The sequence below is a fragment of the Crocuta crocuta genome, unplaced genomic scaffold (genome assembly GCF_008692635.1).
Source record: "Crocuta crocuta isolate KB4526 unplaced genomic scaffold, BGI_CrCroc_1.0 scaffold156, whole genome shotgun sequence".
Classification (NCBI taxonomy): domain Eukaryota; kingdom Metazoa; phylum Chordata; class Mammalia; order Carnivora; family Hyaenidae; genus Crocuta; species Crocuta crocuta.
Window position 1 is genome coordinate 352,082 of NW_027531308.1, and position 19,886 is coordinate 371,967.

Sequence of the window (19,886 nt, forward strand, 5' to 3'; positions counted from 1 at the left end):
AGAAAAGTGCCTAAAAATCTGAAATAAGTAAATACCATTGCATTAATATAGTTTGAAGTAAACTATAGCTCTTAATTACAATATTCTTATGTATTACTTTATGATAAAGTGATAAAGAAAAGCTAACTTGAGAGTTTGCTTTTTTTTTTTAATGCTCCAAAGTAAGAACTAATCTCATGCCAAATATTTGCTGTCACAGTGATGGGTGATCTTGAAGACAAGTGAAATTTTCCCTACAAGATAACACAGAACTAGAATTTAAAATAAAAATCCAACCCTATCAATCTTTCCAAATTTGGGAAATATGTAGTTTATTTAAATGGATTCATTCATTTTCTTTCTATGTTTATTGTTCTGGAGGGATAGATGTAAAATATTGGTTAAAAGTAAAGAATCACAAACACTACTGCTGGGTTTAAACTTGCCTTAACCATTTGCCCTACTACTAACCCTTGAACTAGGGCTTCAACTACCTCCATTTTGACCCCAAACTTTCTAATTGAGTAAGTTCTTTCCATTTTATCAGTTAACTCAGGCAAAAGACCCTGAGGGCAAAGCATTCCGGAACCAAAACTACCCCCTCAAGCAACAGGGACTGCCCTTAGCCAGCATGACCACTCGTGATTGACCCCAAGACAATGACCAACCTGATAATTACTGCCTCCTGCACTACCCACCCACCTTTGTCCCACACTTCCCTTATAAAAACTTGGAACTATTTATTGTCAGCACTTTGGAGACAGTCTTTGAGACTTCTGTCTTCTGGTGTTGGTCATGCTGAAATAAATCCCTTTCTTGTTTCACCACCATCTCTCTGCCTTTGGATTTTGTCAGCTGTGAGTGGCCGAATCTGGTCTGAACAAGACCTCTGGAGCCAGGTGCATCCCAGGGCCCCAGTTAACACCCTGACCTCAGAAACGTCACTTAATTTTATTGTATCTAAATGTATTCATCTGTTAAATTGGAGTAATAATAGTCTGGCCTCAAAAAATTGCTATGAATAAAGAGCTTAGAACAGTATTGGACAGGGGCGCCGGGGTGGCTCAGTCGGTTGAGCGTCCGACTTCGGCTCAGGTCCTGATCTCATGGTTCTGGGTTGGAGCCCCGCGTCGGACTCTGTGCTGACAGCGAGCTCAGAGCCTGGAGGCTGTTTCGGATTCTGTGTCCCCCTCTCTCTCTGACCCTCGCCTGCTCATGCTGTCTTTCTCTCAGAAATAAATAAAACATTAAAAAAATTAGAGAGAAAAGCAAACAGTATGCGACACATAGCAAGAATTCAATAACTGTTAGCTATAATGATGTTATTATAAACATACTCCTTAGTTCACTAAACTCTCCTGGTAGTCTTAATCTTCAGACTCCTCTTTTTGTCATTCCTTCATTTTTTGTCCTTTGTTCACAATATACATTATTTAAGATCTTGCCTTGTTCTCCTCCTAATGGGCTTGTTCCCCAAAAGCTTGACCACTGTGTGAAAGGCAATTTATATGAAAGGGTCTAATGATTTCATTAGCATACAAATGCCAGTTGAATATGAATAGGTATATCACTCATTTGCTAATTCTAATCTAAATAATATAGCCATATTTCCCATAGTCTACTAAACATTATCACCTAGATGCTTATTTATCAGTCTTGTACATGTGGAGTTTCACATGACTACAATAAAGCTAATGATCATCTCTCTTCTCCCTATGCAGCTTTTCTTTCACATCTAGTATAGCATTATAGGCATCTTATCCACCTGCTCTTCTCAAATCATTTGCTTATTTTCACTAATCATTACTGAAAACCTACCATATAGGATGACTGATCTCTCTCTATCAAACCTGAATATGCACATAGATTACTTTTCCTAAATAGCACCTGGATTATATAACTAGCACCACCCAAAACCATTCAGTGGTTCTCATTGCCTCTGAAAGTACAAATTCCTATCTTAGAATGTGCTGCTGTACTTTGGCTCCATACCATCTTTCCAAGATGATCTCCCTCTATGCTTCTATTTTCAAGAAATATTTATACCTCCTTAATATTATCTGTTCTATTGCCTATAAATGACTTCCTCTTTAACTCCCTGCATTCTGGCAGCTGTCCCCTTGACCTTTATACTGGTCTCACTGATGTGGGAGCTGCAGAGCAAATGGTCAAGAAAGAATTCTTGAGACATCTTTGGTGCAAAAAGGTGCTTTTATTATAGCACGAGGATAGGACCCATGGGCAGAAAGAGCTTCACTGGGATTGTGAGGAGTAACTGATTATATACTTTCCAGTTAGTGGGGATTAGAGATAATGTAAATCTCTCAGGAATTTATGTATGCTGAAACAAGGTCTCCAAGACCTTGGAGGACTTGCTATTATCAAGATAAGCTTATTCTTTATTGTTTTAGTAAAGCATTAGTCATAAGATCCTTTAGATGTGTGTCAGTGGGTTACATGTTGAAAGATGGTTGTTATATCCTGGAGGTTTGTGGTTATCAGAGCGAAGTTACATTAACCAGAACAAAGCTACATTGGTCAAACGTTATAGAAAATCCTTGAGGGAGCTGCAGGAGTGCTAGACGCTATATGTCTCAGGGACTTATCAATGAGTGGCAAGTTGTAAGGACACTTTATTTTAGCTACAATTTTCTTGCCTTTGTCCACCCTCTCCCGTCATCATGAAGATCACTAAATACCTCACCATAGCTAAATCTTCATGCTTATGATCTCACTGCATCATCTCATACTGTTCACCATTTCCTACTTTCTGAGAAATATAAATAGTGGGACTTACAGAGACTTTGCCTTTTTTTCCCCTTTTGGTAATGTCTATTCTATAGGCTGTACCTACTAATAAGATAATGCCTCAAGTAAGAATTTTAACTAGAGTCATTACATAGGAACAACTTAAATCCTTATGGATTTACATCCCATTATGTTGTACACCTGAAACTAATATATTATTATATTTCAATTATACTTTAATTTTTTAAAAGGACGAAAAAAGATTAGCCAAAAGAGGAATATTTATACAAAGGAGAGAAAAGAACTGGAGGTAGTAGATGAGTAACAGGGCACACGTTACTGGAACATTCAGTTGTCACTTCACAAGGAAAAAAGGGGTTAATTTTTTTTCTACCTGGTTTATAGTTGAAGAGGAAGATCAAAAGTGATTCCCAGTATATGGGCCAGAGACATTTCTGTTCATTGAACATACAAAAAGATTCATAAGGAAGAAGTAAGCGATCCAAGAATGTAAATAGTAGAATCTCTGATACTAATGCAATATTGTTTTAAAAGATTCACTTCTAGAAAGTTAGGAAGATCATCTTGTTTAATTTTCCCCTTCTCTGAGCATTTTTATGTGGACACAATTGAAAAAAAAGAATTCTAACTAGGGTCATTAACATATAAAAGGATTTAAATGTCATAGCTTAGAAGCCAAAGGGCAGAACACGCCTGCAGACATAGTGCAAAACTTAACTTTAAATATAGACAAATGCCTAAATCCTAAAACCAACTTTGGGCAACCTTTTCAGTGTTTCCTAAATGGTTTTCTTCACTCCTCTTCAAACTCTCACATATAAATTACTACTTAGGATGATTACTTAAGAGCAATTACTTTTGCTGAATCCGTAATATAGATGGAAACTATTAATATCCATCAGGTGTGGATCTTTTATACATGTAAAAATGCCAAAGGGGCCATCAGTTAAATATACTGATCAATGAGTCAGCCATAATTTTTAAAATTCTTACACCTCTTCTTAATCTTATCATATCCAGAATGAATACTTAAAAATTTTTTTGAGTATAGTTGACATACAATGTTATATTTGTTTCATAAATAATTTTATTATTAATGGTATATTTTTCTCAACTCTCTTTAACATATTAGTTCTCTGATACTCCTCATATTCTATATATCATTTCCATTTCCTTAATGCACTAATGAATCTTGGTTATAAAATATTGGTAAGAGTCTATCTAACTATAAATATAGTACATTTTCCCCTAAATCTTCCAAGTCAGACTTCTGTTAATTCTGATCTCATTTTAGCTTTAGGAAACATCAATGGTATATATTTTATGAGTATTATATACAATAACTGTACTACATTCTCTGGAAATAAAGATGTGTGTTAGAATATCATAGTCCTCATGATTAGCCATATGAGTTATAAACTCATATGAATTGAGAATGCTCCTGTTCTCTCACAAAATTACAATCAAGACAATTTCTTTGCTATCATGAACACTGCTATTTTTAATCTTGTTTCATTAATCATTTCCTACAGGATATGAATAACAACATTTATAACTTCAATTTGGTTTTTTCTGAAAGTTTACAGCCTCTAAAAACCTTTCATGAGGTGCCTGGGTGGCTCAGTTGGTTAAGCGTCCAACTTTGGCTCAGGTTATGATCTCACAGTTTGTGAGTTCAACCCTCACATTAGGCTCTCTGCTGTCAGTGTGGAGTCTGCTTCAGATTCTTGGTCTCCCTCTTTCTCTGCCCCTCCCCTTCTCTCTCTCTCTCTCTCAAAAATAACCATTTTTTTAAGTTAAAAAATAAAAACTTTTCATACCTCTTGTTGTACAATAGACAGGGAAGAGTGTAGGAAAGAGAATATTATCCTTATTTCACAGACCAGAAAATAAGAACTCAAAAAGATTAAATGGATTGCCTAATTTTTCACTAAGCTAAGTGTCAACTCAAGCCCAATTCTTGCAATTGTTGTAAAGATGAAAAAGAATAGAAGAGGTACTTCAAGAAAATGCCAACATTTCAGTTGCTATCTTCTCCTATGAAGGGGCTGTGAGTGATTTTTTTCTTTATACTTTCATAAATCTTCTATTTTGCACATCTACTTCTCTCTTTTTTAAAATATTAATTTAAAAAACAGATTGACTCCAGAGTCCAGGCTTTCTTCAGTACACTACTCTATAAGTCATGGATAACCTACAGACAAGAATAAGCTCAAGGGCATGAGGAAGTAGCTTCTGCTACCAACGTACTTAATAGAAGTTCATAGAAGGCAACACGGGTCTTTAGTTTCTATCTCCTCATCTCCAGCTCTTCTACCATCTGTTGTCATATTGCCTTCTACACACACTCAGTTTTCTAGTATTCTCATGCTATCTTCTGGCTGCCCAAGACCTTCCCTATGTCATTCTCACCCAGATTTAGTCTCTTCTAAGTTTATATTCTCCAGTGTTATACTTTGCAGACCTTTTTCAGTTGTACCATTTGCATGCTGAGCCACATCTACATAAGGTGTTAAAAAGAAATCAATAATTACCTGCATTTATATAAAATTAACTCTCATAGTATTTTAATTTCAGTTATACATGTCCCTAACTATGCCAAGCTTCCTGACTATTCCAGGCTACTCCAACTCTTCCACTCTCAGCCTGCCCTCCTTGCACACCAGAAAGAAACATCAACAACTTGGCATTCAACTTCTGAAATGTTGCCTATACTTAATTTTAGCTCCCTATGGTGAAGTTTTCACATGAAAATTATAGTTTTCTGCATTCCACTGTCTACATTCCACTTCATCTATGTTGCATCACACACACACACACACACACACACACACACACACACACAGATTAATCTTCTCTCTGCCCTAGAAATGGCTCACACTCAATGCTGAAAATGTGATTCATCTTATTTGCAAAGAAAGCCAGAGGGAACCAGACTCTCTCTTACCTGAGTTAGACCAAAAAATCTATTCTTCTCAAATAGTAGATCAATTCCCTCCAAATTTTGTGACAAGATAGAAAGCTTCCGTTATGTAAGACTATAATTTCTAAAAGGGAAAAATAAGAATTAGTTTAATGGATGCTGAGAACCAAATGACAAAAGTTGGGAGTTTATAAAACACAAACACTGAAAATATCACTTAGGAAATTATCTAGGATGAAATTACTAAAAGAAAATACAGAATAGGAGAATAAAAAAGAATAAGAAATAAAAAAGATGAAAATATACTGTTTCCTTCTCTTGGAACATCCTCTTCTAGCAAAATCCCACGCTTGATTCATGATCCAGGTTATTATCCTCCAAATACCCTCAGCAATGCCTTTTCCAAGACCCTTAGAGGGATGCCTGGGAGGCTCAGTCAGTTAAGTGGCTGACTTTGGCTTAGGTCATGATCTCACGGTTCATGGGTTCAAGTGCTGTGTTGGGCTATGTGCTGACAGCTCAGAGCCTGGAGCCTACTTCAGATTCTGGGTCTCCTCTCTCTCTGCCCCTTCCCTGCTCACACTATGTCTCTATCAAAAATAAATAAACGTTAAAAAAAAAAAAAAAAAGACCGTTAGCAAAAGCTTGTTCATCTTGATACTCCTCCCCATGCCTTGCCCAGAATACATGTATGACAAATATGTGGAATAACAATTAAACTGTGTATTAAGCTAAAAGAGGAAATAATTACTAAGCAATCAGTGGAGAGAGACCCAAGGATAGGTTGGATTAATGTTTAGTCTGCTAAACTAGACAACATTTATTTTACATACATTTTACAGTATAGTACTTGAAGGAGGAGACTTTTTCTAGGTTCAGGGATGGATAATTTCACATTCTGACTGAGACTGTAAACTTTTCCAAAACAAAGAGCTTAATATTATTTTCCTCAAGAAAAAATAATTCTAATTAGCAACCTTGAATATTGGTGACCAAATGATGGTGTGAGTCTTGGGAATAGCCAACCTTTCCTTGATTAGATTTTCCTGGGAATTATGCTTTGGATTTCACACTGATTTCCCCCCGGGGAATTAAAAAAGGACAAAAAGAGCTGAAGAAAGAAAAACAGCTTATGAGTGCCAAATTTAGTAGTGCTTTAGGTGGATGCACAGAAATAATTTTGCTTTGTAATGAGTCAATAGAGGGACACCTAGCTGGCTCAGTCAGAAGAGTGTGCAACTCTTGGTGTCAGAGTTGAGTTCCAGCCCCACATTGGGTGTATTGATTACATAAATAAACAAACATTCTTTAAGTAATAAAATAAAAATAAAATGAATCAGTAGAAGTACCTAAGAAATCCAACACTCTAGAATGCTTGAGAAGCAGCTAAACAGGGAAAGAGTATTACTCTACCCTAGTACTAACTAGAGATTTCAGCAGATGAAAAACCAGAGAACAAAAAGCTAACTCTTACATTAGCAGTTTTCGCTTTCTATATGCTCTTCAGTCTCACAAAATTCAGAATCCAGGATCTTAGACTACATAAATTTTTCAGCAGAATGCTGTCAAGTTATAAAGTGTTAGTTACTGGAATATAAAAGGAATTATGTCAGAAAGTTTTAAAATACGTACAGCTTTTCCAGAAAAGCCTTCCTTGAACACATTTAACAAAAGATGTTCTCATACTTTACTTTCATTGTCCTATAATCTTCTTGTCTGCTTCTATTATTAGCATATTTGGGTATTATTGTTCAGATATTATTGTCTAATATTAACTCTTACAAGAATTACAATTAATTGGCTCCAACACCACCACCACACTCTGTGCTAATCTGATAAGGAAAGATAAGCAAGCAGGGGTACATGGTGCAGAATGTATGGTCAATATTTAATAAATAGGGCACCTGGGTGGCTCAGTCAGTTTACCATCCAACTCTTGACTTCAGCTCAGGTTATGATCTCACGGTTTGTGGATTCAAGCCCAGCTTTGGGTGCTGCACTGACAGCACAGAAACTGCTTGGGATTCTCTGTCTCCCCCTTTCTCTGCCTCTCCCCTGCTTATGCTCTATTTCTCTCTCTCTCAAAATAAATAAGAAAACATTTAAAAAAATATATTGAATAAATACTAATTTTAAAACTGACTAATTTTTCTGATGTAGTTTAGAATAATTTTTATAATTAACTAATGTATTCAAATGGTTCATCCCTCATAGACATAGCCTCTACCAATGATCAGCTATTATAAAAATCAATGAACTAAAACCATTGTCTAGGTTTTACATATTTGTAAAGAATCTATAGGGAATTTGTAGAGAAAATAGACTTTAAAAATCCATCTATATGTTATTTACAAGACACATTTTAAAAGACATATAGATACAGAAAACATATGTATCTTAATGAAAGAAGATATTACTTGAACAACAATTTACACACATTGTAGTATCGTGAGTGAAGTTGGTCCATTACACTTCTACACATACATTTACAAACATTTATATCTTAATGAAAGAAGATGTTAGCTGAAGGGCATTATGCACAGTGAAGTTTCAATGAATTAAACATATGGCTATGCTCATATGCCTCTACCCGTAGATTTCCAAACACTTGTATCTTTTTTTAAAATGTTTTTTATTTATTTCTGAGAGAAAGACAGCGTGAGCAGGGGAGGGTCAGAGAGAGGGGGAGACACAGAATCTGAATCCGGCTCCAGGCTCTGACCTGGCTGTTAGCACAGAGCCCAACATGAGGCTCGAACCTACGAACCATGAGATCATGACCTGAGCCAAAGTCGGACGCTTAACCAACTGAGCCACCCAGGTGCCCCAAACACTTGTATCTTAATGAAAACATATGCTAGTTGAAGGACATATTATACACAGTGTATGGTATTTTACTGAGCCACATAAAAGAATGAAGTCTTGCCATCTGCAGCTACATGGATGTAGCTAGAGAGAATTATGCTAAGCAAAATAAGTCAGAGAAAGACAAATAACATATATTTCACTCATATGTGGTATTTAAGAAACAAAACAAACAAGCAAAGGAATAAAAAAAGAAAGAGATAGGCAAACCAAGAAACAGACTCTTAACCATGCAGAACAAACTGATGGTTACCAGAGGGGACGTGAGTGAGGGGATTGGTTAAGTAGATAATGGGCAGTAAAGAGTGTACTTGTGATTAGCACTGGGTGTTGTATGGAAGTGTTCAATCACTATATTGTACACCTGAAACTAATGTTACACTGTATGTTAGGTACCTTGAATTTAAACTAAAGTTTTTTAAAAAAGTAAAGACATAGAAAAGTAAATTAATAAGAAAATAATGTATCCAAAAAAAAATGGTAGCATGGCTATATTTATATCAGACAATATATGTTAAGTCAAAAGGCATTATTAGGTGGGTATTTGGATGCCTCTATTGGTAGAGCAGAGACTCGTGCTCATGAGTTCAAGCCCCACATGAGGCATAGAGCTTACTTTTAAAAAAAAGCATTATTAGGAGTTGAGGGTGCTACTGCATAATAAAAGGTTCAATTCACCAGGAACATTCTAAACTTGTATGCAATTAATGTAATAGTCTCAAAATATATAAATAAAAAATTCATTAAATACATTTTTTCCAACAAAATAGAAAACTTCAATACCTTTCATACATCATCTATAAGTCAAGTAGACAAAAAAAAAAATAACAATGCTGTAGATTCAAACAATTTGAACACTATTAACAATTAAATAAACAATCATGATCTAGGTGAAATATATGGAACTCTTTATCCAACAATTAATGAATACACTTTTTTTTTTCAAACACACATGGAGCAATTACAAAGAAAGAGGAGATAAGTAAATTTTAACATGCTTCAAAGAATCCTTATCGGGTAGACCTGAATGTCTAAGCTTAACACTATCAAGTTAAAGTTTATAGAGAGCAGGGCACTGCACAAGAAAAACGCTTCCCCAAAACCACTGACTGGGAAAATGAGAGGGCTGATTATCACAAGCTTTTACAAGCAACAGAGCTCAAAGGCAAAAGTTTTAGCAGTCCGTGTCATCACCAGGTGGAGCCTGGCAGGCATAGAGATAGAGGCCTGGAAGTGGACAGTGTGGTCTGAGGATCCCCTGGGTGGCCCTGGGAAAGACAGTTGCCCTTCTTAGAGTATTTTGGGACAGGTGGCCCTGCCTCACCAGGGATGAAAGAGCAAGAGAGCACCATTGAGCTGCCCTGTTCATTAGCATAACCTCAGAGGCAGCTGCTGAGCACGCTAACCTGGATGCTGACCTTGTGCTGTGCTTTACCTTAAAATCCAAGCCCCTGTGCATTCGTGGGACTGCCCTTCTGGGACAAACTGGCACCAGTCACAGTGCTGTGAGATCCTCCCGCAGAGGATCAATGAGGGTCTATACCATGCTGGGTCACTAAAATTTGGAATTTTAACCCAGCTGACATGCCTGAGCTAGAACACAGGAGCACTGCACTGCCAGGTACCCAGATGGCTTGGACACAGATAAGGTGAAGGCAAGGATCTGAGGGGAGCCAGGGACAAACAAGAGATTGTTCACTCTTCTGTGAGGGTGTCCTGAACAGCAGCAGATGTGAACTCACCTCACCGGGGATGAGAGAGCCAGCTAACGGCATTTTTACCCCTGTCCTACAACATGGACAGATGTCAGTGAGAGCAGATTGGCACCCACAGCGAAGGCTTGAGTCACTTACACCAAGTCCCGCCTCTCTGCTCCCTGCAGGTGCTTCTGAACTGGGGCAAGTGTACCTCAGAGTCAGAGCAGCAGCAGCAGACCCCTCCCCCAGAAGACCAGCACAAACCCACAGCACACACCGTCTACTGACCATACAGTACTGCAAAGCTGCCGAGCTAGGGGAAATAGGATATAGCTCCTGTTTATTTCTTTATTTATTTATTTATTTTGAGAGAGAGAGCATACATGTATGCAAGCAGGAGAGGGACAGAGAGAGGGGGAGGAAGAGAGAGTCCCAAGCAGGTTCCACACTGACAGCACAGAGCCCGGTGCAGGACTTGATCTCACCAACCATGGGATCATGACCTAAAGCTGAAATCATGAGGTGAATGCTTAACCAACTGAGCCACCCAGGTGCCCAGGATAGAGCTTCTTTTAACAGGCAGTCCAGAACACACCTAGTTAACACTTGCAACACAGTGGACAAGATCCAAACACTCCCCACTGCAGGCAAAGAGAAAGCCTGCAGAGAACTAATCTGAGGAAAAGATCAGCCAAAACGCAACAGAAGAGAACAAAAGGCATACACTAGGAACACTTCTTGAAATGCCAGGCCCTGGACAATATAGGACCACATCTTAATAAAGATATTGCTCTCAGGAATACAGAACATAACAGGCTTTCCTAACACACAGAAGACAGAGACCTAACAAAATGCCAAGATAGAGAAATTCAAATTCATCCCTAAGAAAGAACAGGAAATAGAAGTAACTGACCAGGGATCTAAGTAATATAAGCAATATGCCTGAACCATAATTTAAAACAACAATCATAATGGGGCACCTGGGTTGCTCAGTCTGTTAAACTCAGGTCATGATCTCACCACTTGTGAGTTCGAGCCCCATGTCAGGCTCCATGCTGACAGCTCAGACCTGGAGCCTGCTTCAGTTTCTGCATCTCCTTCTCTCTCTGCCCCTCCCTCCTCACAATCTGTCTCTCTCATTCTCTCTCGCTCTCTCAAAAGTAAATAAACATTTAAAAAATAATAATTAAAACAACAATCATAAGGATACCAGCTGGGCTTGAGAAAAGCATAGAAGATGCTAGAAAATCCTTTATTGCAGAGATTAAAGACCTAAAAACTCATCAGACTGAAATAAAAAATGCTATAACCTAGATGCAAAACTGACTGGTGTAATGACCACAGGATGGAAGAGGCAGAGGAACAAGTAAGTAATAAAGAAGATAAAATTATGGAAAATAATGAAGCTGAAAACAACAGAGAAAGAAAAGTATTGGATCACAAATGTAGACAAAGAACTCTGTGACTCCGGTAAACATAAACATTTGTATCATAGAAGTCCTAGAAGAAGAAGAGAGGGGGAAAAGGGACAGAAGGTTTATTTGAGCAAATTATAGCTGAAAACTACCCTAATCTGGGGATGGAAACAGACATCCAAATCCACAAGGCACAGAAAACTTCCACCAAAATCAACAAAAGCAGGCCAACACCAGGACATATTGTAGTGAAATTTGCAAAATACAGAGATAAGGTAAGAATCCTGAAAGCAGTAAGTGAAAAGAAACTCAAATGGAAAAACAAATAAAGTTAACAGCAGATTTCTACAAAGAAACTTGGCAAACCAGAAGGGAGTGGCATGATAAATTCAATGTGCTGAGGGGGAAAATATGCAGCCAAGAATACTTTATCCAGCAAGGCTGTCATTCAAAATAGAAGGAGAGAGAAAGACATTGCCAGGCAGGGGTGTCTGGGTGGTTTAGTCAGTTAAGCATCCTGACTTCAGCTCAGGTCATGATCTCACAGTTGGTGAGTTTGAGCACCACATCAGGCTCTGTGCTAACAACTCAGAGCCTGGAAGCTACTTTGGATTCTGTTTCTCTCTCTCTCTCTCTCTCTCTCTGCCCCTCTTGCACTCTGTCTCTCTCTCTCTCTCAAAAGTAAATAAACATAATAAATAAATAAATAAATAAAATGTACAGAAATCAGTTGCATTTCTATACACCAGTAATGACGCAGCAGAAAGAGAAATTAAGGAATTGACCCCCTTTACAATTGCATCAAAAACCATAAGATACCTAGGAAACAACCAAACCAAAGAGATAAAAGACCTATAGTCTGAAAACTATAGAACACTTATGAATGAAATTGAAGAAGACATAAAGAAATGGAAAAACATTCCATGCTCATGGATTAGAAGAACAAATATTGTTAACGTGTCCATACTACCCAAAGCAATCTACACATTTAATGCAATCGGTATCAAAATACCACCAGCATTTTTCAGAGCTAGAACAAATAATCCTAAAATTTGCATGGAACTACAAAAGACCCCAAATAGCCAAAGAAATCTTGGGAAACAAAACAAAGCTGGAGGCATCACAATTCCAGACTTCAAGCTATATTACAAACTGCAATCATCAAGACTGCATGGTACTGGCAAAAAAAGACAGATAGATCAATGGAACAGAATAGGAAACCCAGAAATGAACTCACAACTATATGATTAACTACTCTTCAACAGAGGAGGGAAAAAGACAGTCTCTTCAACAAATGGTGTTGGGAAAACTAGATGGCTACATGTAGAAGAATGAAAATGGACCACTTTCTTAGACCATACACAAAAGTAAATTCAAAATGGATGAAAGACCTAAATGTGAGACAGGAAACCATCAAAATCCTGAAGGAGAACACAAGTAGCAACCTATTTGACCTTGGCCATAGAAACTTCTTACTACACATCTCTAGAGGCAAGAGAAACAAAAACAAAGATGAACTATTGGGACTTCATCAAAACAAAAAGCTTCTGTACAGTGAAGGAAACAATCAACAAAGTGAAAAGCCAACCTATGGGATGGGAGAAGATATTTGCAAAGGACATATGTGATAAGGGCTTAGTATCCAAAATCTATAAAGAACTTATCAAACTCAACACCCAAAAAAACAAATAATCCAGTGAAGAAATGGGCAGAAAACACAAATAGACACTTTTCCAAAGACAACCAGATGGCTAACAGACACATGAAAAGATGCTCAACATCACTCATCACGGAGAAAATACAAATCAAAACCACAACGAGATACCCTCTCACACCTGTCAGAATGGCTGAAATTAACAACTCAAGAAACAACAGATGTTGGCAAGAATGCAGAGAAAGGGAACCCTCTTACACTCTTGGTGGAAATGAAAACTAGTCCAGCCACTCTGGAAAACAGTATGGAGGTTCCTCAAAAGGTTAAAAATAGGGGTGCCTGGGTAGCTCAGTCAGTTAAGCATCTAACTTCAGCTCAAGTCATGATCTCATGGCTTGTGAGTTTGAGCTCCATGTCGAGTTCTATGCTTACAGATCAGAGCCTAGAGTCTGTTTTGATTTTATCGCCCCCTATGTCTCCGCCCCTCCCCCACTTGCATGCAAACATGCACTCTGTCTCTTTCAAAAATAAATAAACTTTTTTGTCAGTTAAAAGTAGAACTACCCTATGATCCAGCAATTGCACTACTAGTTATTTACTGAAAGGATACAAAAATACTGATTCAAAGGGGTACATGTACCCCAATGTTTTGGCAGCTTTATCAACAATAGCCAAATTATGGAGAGAACCCAAATGTCCATTGAATGATGAATGGATAAAAAGGTGGTGTATATATACAAAGAAATATTACTCAACCATCAAAAAGGATGAAATCCATATTTCATATGGAATGCAATGACATGGATAAGCTAGAATATGTAAGGTGAAATAAGTCAGTCAGAGAAAGACAAATACCATATGATTTCAGTTTTATCTGTAATTTAAGAAATAAAACAGATAAACAGGGTAAGGGAGAGAAACAAGACAGGAAGAGAAAATAAGAGACTCTTAAATGTAAAGAACAAACTGAGGTTTAAGGGAAGAGAGATGGGTGGGGGATGGGCTAGATGGGTGATTAGTATTAAGAGAAGCTCTTGTTATGAGCATTGGGTGTTCTATGTAAGTGCTGAATTACTAAATTCTACGAATATTATGCTATTTGTTAACTAACTAGAATTTAAATAAAAACTTGAAACAAAAATAATTTTAAAAATTTTTTAAATTAAAGTTTATAGGGAGCTTTGTCTAATTCTCATCCATTTTCAAATTGTAAAACTTTTAAATAACTTGTGTTTCAATGAAAATTTTGTGGAAATTTAAAAATACATAGAACTAACCTTGTGGAATGAAAGCCTACATGTACCTCAATAGAAATGCATATATGAGAAAAGAAGAAAGCCAAAAAATTAAATATCCCATTTTCCAACATGAGAAGTTAGAAAGTGAGTATAATAAATTCAGATACAGTAGAAGATACAAGCAGAAATCAAAGATCCTGAAAATAAATGTAAAATAGAGAAGAAAAAGCCAGAAATTGGTTCCTTCAAAACACTTAAAACTATACACAACTCTTATTAACTTGATCAAGCAAGATAAAATTATATATTTATGTATCTTCTTTGGAGAAATGTCTGTTCAAATTATTTACCCGATGTTTAATTAAGTTATTTGGTTTCTGCTGTTGAGTTGTTTGAGTTCCTAGTATATTTTATAAATAACCTCTTATGAGGCAAGCCTGGGTGGCTCATTCAGTTGGGCATCCAACTGTGGATGTCAGACACAGCTCTGAGCTTTGGGGTTGGCATAGCTGGTGACTTCAAGCCCCACATCAGGCTTTGTGCTGACAGCTCAGAGCCTGGAGCCTGCTTTGGATTCTGTGTCTCCCTCTCTCTCTGTCCCTCCCCAAATTGCACTCTGTCTCTTTCTCAAAAATAAAGGTTAAAATTTTTTTAATAAATAAATAACTTCTTATGAGAAACATGGTTTGCAAGTAATTTGTCCACTTGCACAGGTTGCCTTTTGACTCTGTTGATTGTTGCCTTTGCCAAGCAGAAGATTTTTAGTTTGAGATAGTCCCACTTGTTTATTTCTGTTTTTGTTATCTGTGTGCTGTTGATTTTATATCCAAGAAATCATTGCCAAAAGCGATGTCAAGAATCTTTTTCCCTGTGTCTTCTCCTAGAAGTTTATAGTTTCAGATTTACATTTAAGCTTTTAACCATTGTAAGTTGATATTTGTGTATGGTGTAAGCCAGGAACCCATTTTTGTTATTGTTAAACTTAAAAATAAAACTGCCAGTTATTTTACCAGCAAAAAATGGATTTATTTAGGAATAGCAGAAAAATTACAATCAGAGACAAGCAAGCTATAGCAAAATCATAGGCAAGTTTAGAATACAAAGGAGAGAAATACTTTTTTTCATAGGAAAGGAAGGAGTTGGGAAGGGCTGTTATAAACACATTTCATTGGCATAAACTGGGAGTTCAAAGCATAATGGCTTCTCGTTGGCTGACTTGTGACAGTCCCTTATTCGCTGGGTTGTTGGCAGGGGAGGAAGAAATGTTCCTTCTACTGGGATAGTAAAGTACTATCTAGTGCAAGATCCTTCTCTTCCTGTTGTATTTGCAATTAGCAACAAGTGGTAGGATGTGAGAGCTCCGCCTACTGGCCTTACCACTCCATTTTAATGAGGTTTCCCTCTATTATGAATTTCACATTTTGCATGTGGATATTCAGTTTTCCCAACACCATTTGTTAAAGAGACTATCCATTCCCCCATTGTGTAATCTTGGCCACTCTTATCAAAGATCAGTTGACCATATACAGACATGGTTTTATATCTTGGCGTATACTATGTTCCATTGGTCTATATGCCTATCTTTATGAGAGTTGCCAGTGCTATACTGTTTTACTTATTGTAGCTTTGTAGTATCACTTGAAATTAGGAAGTGTGATGCCTCCACCTCCTTCGTCTTTCCCAAGATTACATAAATTGCTAACAGGCACATAAAAACACGCTCAATATCATTAACCAGTAGGGAAATGCAAATCAAAACTACAATGTGATATCACTTCACACCTATTAGGATGGCTATTATCAAAAAAAGAAAAAAGATAACAAGTGTTGGTAAGATTGTGGAGAAATTGGAACCCTTAAACACAATCGGTGGGAATGTAAATTGGTGCATTCATTATGCAAAGCAGTATAGTGGTTCGTCAAAAAATTAAGAATAGAATTACTGTATCAGTATCTCAAGGATTATCTGTATTCCCACATTTATTGCAGCATTATTTACAATAGCCAAGATATGGAAACAACCCAAGTATCCACCAACAGATGAATGGGTAAAGAAAATCTGATAGTCATATTTAATGGAATGTTATTCAGCCTTGAAAAGGAAGAAATCTTGCCATTTTTGACAACATAAACAATACTAGAGGGCATTATGCTAAGTGAAATAGAAATATTCATTCATAGAACAAATACCACAGGATTGTACTTATATGAAGTGTCTGAAATAATCAAACTTGGGGCACCTGGGTGGCTAAGTCAGTTAAGCATCTGACTTTGGCTCAGATCATGATCTCAAGGTTCATGAGTCTGAGCCCCACAGCAGGCTCTCTGCTCTCAGAGCAGAGCCTGCTTCAAATCATCTGTCTTGCTCTCTCTCTCTGTCCTTCTCCCACTCTATCTCTCTTTCAAAAAATAAATAAATTTAAAAATTAAATTAATTAAATTTAATTAATTAATTAAAATAAAACAAAATAAAATAGTTAAACTTGTAGAAGCAGAGAGTACAATAGTGATCACCAAGAGCTGGGAAACAGAGAGTTGTTTTCCATTGGTTATAAAATTTCAGTTATATTAAATGAATAAGTTCTAGACATCTATTTTGTAGCATAGTGCCTAACATTAACAATACGGTACTGTATGCTTCAAAATTTGTTAAAAGGGCAGATATTTTAAAAGAAGGTAAAACTAAGGCACACAAGGAAACTGGGGTATCGAAGGTCTATTACTTTAATTATAGGGATGGTATCGTGAGTGTTTGGATACATCCAAACTCATAATTGTACACATTAAATATGTGCAGTTCTTTGTATATCAATTATACCTCAATAATACACATAATACAGAGAGAGAGGAACAGAGGGAGAGACAGAGACAGATAGAGAGAATCAAGTAGGAATATATCAACGTGATATAGATATATCGTTTTTTAAATGTTTTTAAATCTGTTGCCTTTTAAAAATTTTTTAATGTTTGTTTACTTGTGAGAGAGAGAGAGAGACAGAGCGTGAGCAGGGGAGGAGCAGAGAGAGAGAGAGGGAAACAAAGACTCTGAAGCAGCCCAACACAGGGCTCAAACTTACGAACCACAGATGGTGACCTGAGCTGAAGTCAGACGCTCAACCAACTGAGCCGCCCAGGTGCCCCTATCATTTTTTTAAATAATGAAAATGCTTAGGGGCACCTGGGTGGCTTGGTCAGTTAAGCATCTGACTTCGGCTCTGGTCATGATCTCATAATTTGTGAGTTCGAGCCCCACATCAGGCTCTCTGTTGTCCGCACAGAGCCTGCTTCGAGTCCTCCATCCCTCTTTCTCTGCTCCTTCCCGGCTTGTGATTGCTCTGTGTCTCTCAAAAATAAATAAATTAATTAAAAAAAATAAATAAAAATAAAAATAATGAAACTACTATAAAAATGTTATGCCAATGATTTTTTTTCAGAATAAATAAGCAGTTCTTTAATAGTTAAATGTATCCCAGAAGTAAAGAGTGTTTATAATTCATTTACAAGTGAGTCTGTTACACCAGTAAATGTTTTTTGACCTGTTGTATAAAGGAAATAATGCTGTGTAAGAATTAGTCCTGGAATAATTCGCTGAATTCCTATTTCCAATCCAGTAGATTAAAAACACAATTGTGAATGGTATAAAGACATAAGAATCATATTGTGATAAAAATCAATCTCAAAAATAGAGAATCCAGACCCTTGTTGGATAATTTAAGAACTCAGGAGTTTTTCTCAACTTAACACGAGCATCACACAGAAAATATTAAAGATGTCTTTCAATGTGATGAAACTGTACAAAACTCTAGAATATGACCATTAGATGACCAATGTATCAAAACCAACTGAATTTAGAAAACACATCTAATTTTGAAGTAAGCAGAAATAAAAAGACAATTTACAAAGAATTATAATTAATTTTTAATTGTCATCAGAGTCTGAATCATATTTCTTCCCTCAGATAGTTTTCTTTTCCAGCTTTGTGAAGTTTGTTCCAAATTTCTTTTGACTCTGAAATGGTGGCTCTATTAAATTTCCACTGTAATTGAGAATGTCAGAGCAACCCAGGCTCCATTCTTGAGTTTCTGTGGTGAAGTCATCTGTATTTCCTAGGTCAGTAAATCCAACAACATAATCTTATGTTTTTCCAACTTCTACCATTGCTAGTGTAGGAATGACTTTGATACGCAGTCTCTCACGAAGGAAAGGTGCTTTTTCCACATTCAGCTTCAGAAATTTGGTCTCCAGATGTTTCTTGGATAATATTATCAAATGTCGGTTTAATATTTTAAACCTGAATGTGGAGTCTCTGTAGAAATGGTGAACTACTTTTTTACTCTCCTTGACTTCCTGAAAAAAGTCTCTCTCACTAGGGATTTCTCTGTATTCTCCATGTCCTTTTGAAAGCCATTCTTTTTTTTTTTTCTTTTTTACACAAATAGTTTATTGTCAAGTTGGTTTCCATATAACACCCAGTGCTCATCCCTACAAGTGCTCCTCTCCGTGCCCATCCCCCACCTTCCCCCCACACATCCATCAGTCCTCAGTTTTTGCCAGCATTAAAGAGTCTCTCATGGTTTGCCTCTCCCCCTTCNGCCATTCTTGTTTCTGCTATTGAGCTTTCCTTAGTGCCTCAAGTCTTTCTTTGAGGTGTCCCAGTTCATCCTCATCCATCTAACCCAGTTTCTGAATTTCAGAATCCAAATGTTCTTCCGCTAGTTTGGTAGCCTGAAGCAACTGATTCTCCATCACTTTTTTTTTTTTTAATGTTTTATTTATTTCTAGGAGAGAGAGAGAGAGAGAGAGCGTGAGCAGGGGAGGGTCAGAGAGAGAGGGAGTCACAGACTGAAACAGGCTCCAGGCTCTGAGCTGGCAGTCAGCACAGAACCCGACGCGGGGCTCGAACCCACGAACCGGGAGATCATGACCTAAGCGAAAGTCGGACGCTTAACCGACTAAGCCACCCAGGCGCCCCTGATTCTCCATCACTTTTGAAAACATATCAGCAAATGTATTAGCTTCCATTCTTCTAAAATTGTACAGTTCAGTCTTGGTTTTGAGCTCTCGGTGATACCTGAGAAATGAGGAACTAGCGGCTCCAGAAAGGCAATCCACTGTGCCTTCACCCTCACACCAGCTGCTGGTGGCTGCAAACCGGCCGTCACTTCTGCCTCCTCTTTAGCTGCCACCCTCCTACGACACAACTATGCCAATGAATTTTAAAACTGTAAAGATGAAATAGACAAATTCTTTAAAAAATATACTCATTATTTTTCCTTGGGTGAGTTCTAATAAGATATACATTTTTAAAGAAGAATGTATATAAACTTTTAAATTGAGCAAAATTTA

At 37.2% G+C, this 19,886-nt stretch overlaps 1 pseudogene; it reads right to left on the reverse strand.

The window, feature by feature from the left end:
- Window positions 1-18,458: 18,458 nt before the first annotated feature.
- Window positions 18,459-19,562, reverse strand: LOC144237961 (thioredoxin domain-containing protein 9-like; annotated as a pseudogene).
- Between the last annotated feature and the right edge of the window lie 324 nt (window positions 19,563-19,886).